This window comes from Poecilia mexicana, unplaced genomic scaffold (genome assembly GCF_051168715.1).
Source record: "Poecilia mexicana isolate PSO_F unplaced genomic scaffold, ASM5116871v1 scaffold_8, whole genome shotgun sequence".
Lineage (NCBI taxonomy): Eukaryota > Metazoa > Chordata > Actinopteri > Cyprinodontiformes > Poeciliidae > Poecilia > Poecilia mexicana.
Window position 1 is genome coordinate 19,827,045 of NW_028263377.1, and position 5,253 is coordinate 19,832,297.

A 5,253-nucleotide genomic window follows, 5' to 3' on the forward strand; every position below is an offset into this window, starting at 1 on the left:
CAACTGACATATTTGAGTTAATCCTAGGCGCATTTTAAGAACACAGTTGGATGGATCACAGTGAGTTTTGGTTTGACACCTTTGGAAAGTCAAAAATGAAGTGTGGAGCTGCACAAGTCTGGTTCATCCTTGGGAACAATTTACAAACGCTTGAAGGTGCCACTTTCAACGGTTGTGGCAATTACAGGCTACGTAACTGCAGACATCATGGGTATGTAAACTTGTAGTTTTATAGTTTTTAGATTTGAAGTGTTCCCTTGAAAACGCCAGCCTTTTCTGTCATGATGAAAGTTCAGTTCAATGTTGATTTTTTTTTTTTTTTTTTAGATTTATCAGGTATTAGCTTAAATGTCAGAAAAATAATTATTAAATCAGCTTACGGCAATGTAATGTAAATGCAGATTGACAATAATTAAACTTTTAGACATTTAAATAGCTACTCCTTTCCACTGAACATGCACCAGCTTTGACAAAAATATTTGGCGTACAAGAAAAATGTGTCACAACACTTGTGACAAATGCCAGTGTCAAAGCTGACTGTTAGCAAAAACATTAAAATATTTGGCTTTGCCTTGTCTCTTTCACTTGCCTTGCAGTCAGAATGAATGGGATTGAATATGGAGGAGTGGAAGGTCAGTGGTACTGAGTGTGCAGGTGTGCATGTGTCAGAAGTTAATAGAGGCAACGGTGGTTTTGTAACGGATTACAGCAGCTCTGTCAAAGGAAGAAGGGAGGCAAGGCCTGCAGCCCATTCATCACCAGCCCTGTCTACTCCTCAGCCTTAGTCTCCTTAAGCCAAGTGATAAAGGTGCATGTCAGCTCCTCTCTGCTGCTCAACTGAATCAACTTCCTGCTGAATCCTAACACACAGGATCGAGTGCCTTCGCAGCGTGACACTAGCAATAAAAGCACTCACACTTGCATGCGCTTGATAAAGTGGTATGCAAAGAAAAAAAAAAGCTTCATTCATGTTTTTTTTTATTATTATTATTTTAAGTATGTATTTTAATTAATTTTTTTCTCTGGTTCAGAGTACAGCTCTACACAAATTGCTGACATTTCAAAAATCAGTTCAACAGCTTATTCGTATCGTAAATATGTGCATATGGCCTTGCAACATGCAGTGTTTTAAGCATCCGGATCGCTAATATAACCTCACTCAGCTTATAAAACACTTGGAAGTAATATCTGTCTGACCTAGATTACAACATCAGGATATATTTTTTCCCCCCATTAGTGACACAAGCTTATATTTGCTCTCAACTATGTGTAGGTGGCAGTTGGTTGAGTCATTTCATAAAGGATAAGCCATTAAATCACACCATGTTCTGGTATAAGTGTTGCCTTTTCACGTTTTAATGAATGTTTATCGTGTCTGCAAATACTTGTCAGACATGGTAAACGTTTAAAAAGTGAGTCAATCGTTTCGAATTGAAAAAAAACAACCAACTATATAAATTCCTAAAAAACGAAATCAATAATCACTGTGCAAAACATCTTCTACAAGCATCACACAAATCCACATGTCTAACCATATAAACAATTAACTTGTTTTTGCTATGTGGAATGACCAGACATCGCATTACCTTCCTTTATTATCTGCAACAATAAAAAAGTGTCTTCAGTCATCTCTGAAAACATAAAAAGATAGACATCTTTTCAGACTAAGCAACTACTCACAAACACTGCAGAGGAGCTAATAAAATATAAAGGTGATTAGGTCCTTGTCACACTTAATTAAAGATCTTAAGGACTTTTCATTATTTTCATCTTACTGACTCATTCAGAACTCCTTTATTGTCATTGTGCAAGAAAGCACAACAAAATTTAAGAATGTCAAATCTGAAAAGTCTTTTGTTTTTTCAGTTTCAAGTCAAACACAGATTTTCCAGGGTCTTACAACATGTTACAACTTTTGCCCTGTTGGTTTCCTGTTCATCTTTTGACAGTCCACGTGTACTATATTAGTACAGATATATATTCACAATCCACTGACTTCCCTGTTACACACAGATAAGATCTATTATTTAAACACTCCACACAATGACGCAGATTCTTTACTTTCTGAAATTGAAAGTGGAAAGGATTTTTCTTTTCTCCTTTGGTGAATCTGATCCACTTCTGTAGAAATCAGAGCAGCTCCGCAACTTTCATTCGTAATTATTGAGGTTTATGCTTCCTTTATTTACAGATTAAAGCACGACTCTAATACAGCAATAAAAAGCTCCACGTTACTGCTGTGGTTCCTTCAACAACTTGGACAGAAAAAGTCAACAAGTTTCTTATCCTTAAGTACCGATAGTATATACAGTGTTGTCTTTACTTTTGGCCCAAAAAATGTAGACATTAAGCCTGCTGTTTTCCTGTAACAGCTAGCAAATTAATCACAATTGGGCTGTTGTTCTAGGAAACAATAGCCCAGAACAAAGAAAAGAATCCTTTAATAGCATATAGGACTAGAGGTGCACTGCAACGTCTTAAAGGAACCAGTCAGCGGCGTCTCATAATGAAACTTTACTTTTAATTCTACAGTCCATTTCATTTAAACCCCCTTCATTTTGTATGGGGTCCTTGAGGTAAACAAGATGAAATGCTGTCCCAAAGTGAACAAATGTTGTGCAGAGACCTGGTTATTCCTTCATTCATTTCGCAATCAGTTCCCTTCTGTGCCTCCAACACAATAAGGGTACTTGTGTTAACAACTCTGCCCAGTGAAATCTAATCCAGCTACTTGAAGTCTGGTCTGAAATGAAATTCTCTCCGCCACCTAACAATACATCATCTTTGAGATGCAGTCCATATCAAAGTAGTTACAAGAACTGAGACATTTGAGGTGAAACAAGGTGTACTGTCCTCCAGAGACATCAATTTTTTGGACTGATGAGGATTAGGATGGAGAAAATTCTTTCTATGATGATGGGATCAAACAGATCACATGAATTATTAATCATCCACATTTTGTCCATGATACCCGGAGGAAAAAGCTGCTACTTCTAACACAATCTACTTCTCATTAATTTTAAGGAAAGTTATTCAGTATTTAATATTAACTTGGCACAAAGAAAAACTACAAATGTGTGCCCCATCGTTTGACCTTAGAAAAAACTGATGAAAACACTGATTTATTCAGCAAAATGACATCCACTATGGAAAAAAAAATAATAATTTAATAAATAAATGAACTTTTATTTTGCTGTAGCAACAGAATGGACAGTGAAAGACAAAGCAGTGCTTTTAAATAAGAAGATGCTTATAAAAGTTTTCACAGTTGAGTTGGAAAGCACTAGAGAGTGGTTGGTAAGCAAGTTAGAAATTAATGTCAAAACCAGATTCTAAACACTTTAGTAGCTCAGTTAGAGTAAAGATAATGTTCATAGTTGAAACCATAAGTTTACATACACCAAAAAAGAAGACATAAACACCTTTTATTTTACTATCTGAAAAGGCTTGCGAGAGTGAAGCAGTCTACAAACCTAAGTTACGACAGTTCTGTCAGGGCGAATGGGCTAGAACTCCAGCAAACTATGAAACTTGTGGAAGGAAACCCAATAAGATTTGTGAAAAAAATGTGCACGTGTCCTTAGTAGGTTTGCTTAAATATCTGGTTTCAACTGTATTAGCCAGATTAATCAGAAAATGTGTGATTCCATCAAATTTACAGTAAGTCTCAAGCATCTAGCATGCAGAGGTGAGTGAAACATAGTGTGTGTTTAAGTAATCATACATTTCTGTCATGAGTCAGTTGCAGTGATATCTGCTGCAGTCATGAGGTGAAAATTGTAGACATAAACATAAATCTGTGGCAGCATGACTTATTTGATGGTCAAATCGTGTACACTACAGTGTCAAACATATAGTTAAGTGATGTTTGAGAGTTATTGATTATTTATTAATTAATTATAAAGGCTCTTGCTTTCTTACGCCATGGAATGATGAACAGAAAACTGGAAAAGCAAATATCCCAAGGAGGAAAGTAATCAGACATAAACAGTGTGTAAGAGTTGTGTATAATCAGAGAATGAGATCATGATGTAACTCAGCTGACCAAGATGGGAAGGTAAATGCAAATGCTGGAATATGACAAATCTGACCTGAAGGCAGGACATTCATCTAAACCTACGAAAACAAAGGAAGACATAGAGAAAATAGAAATACTAACAAATAGACAATAAAATGCTACAGATACCAGGAAAATCCTACCCAAGAACAGATGGTCTTTTTTTCAGGTGTTTATACTGTTGCAATTACTTTAAACACACACTTATGTTGACCATTAATCAAATAACTCAAAGGATGCATTCCAACCTTTTCTGCATTTTAAAGTGCTACAGAACATCTCCGAAAAGCATTAAATCAAATCGCTGCTGTCTTGCTGAATTATTGTCACTCTACATTTTCTGTGTAGAACAACACATGGTGTGTGTTTTGCCTCAATTTTCATTAATATAACAGCCTTGAGAGAAATATTAATGTGAAGCAAACAACCAATCTTAGGGGCCCAGCTCGCTTGTGTTGATAAAAGCCTGTGCCACATTACAGTGTGATGTAAACTCACTGCAATCAAATGTTTTTTTGTGCTTTTTTTTTTTTTCTACCTCGGTGCTGCTGGCATTTGTACCTAAATTTTCCAAGGAAACATTGCTATGATTTTAAGTGCTCCACGTCAGAGGATAAAGCTTTTTTTTTTTTTTTGTTCCTGCCTGCCATCTTGAGAGGTTCCCCTCCAGTGAGGATGTAGACAATGCCTAGAGCACTTGTCTGTGATGGTGAGAGCTGATGAAGGAATACAATGCCATGGCCAGCGGTCAGTAGTGTTTATGAGGAGTGCCATCACAGTTGACAGCCTTCCTGTTCTATGATTTATACACTTCCAATCACAACAGAGAAGTAGCAACTTGCCTGCAGAAAAGTGTTAGTGTTTGGAGATTGCTACGTCCTTGAACGACTTCGAATGACACAGTTCAATATTGACATTGAACAGCTGGAAAACCAATGAAATGTTTGTAGAGACACATTTTGTCAGGGAATTATCTTATTTACAATGGGACACTTTCATCTCCTCACATTTGTCATTTTATGTTGCAGTCGTATCGCTAAATAGTTCAAGCAAGTCGTTCCCTGCTTTCATGCAATATTACCCTTAGGACGTTCTTAGATTTGTCATGTTATGTAGAATAAGTGTTTCTGGAACTCTGTGCCCAGAATCATTTTGATGATGTGTAAAGTTAAGTTTGGCGAATACATCCACAGTCT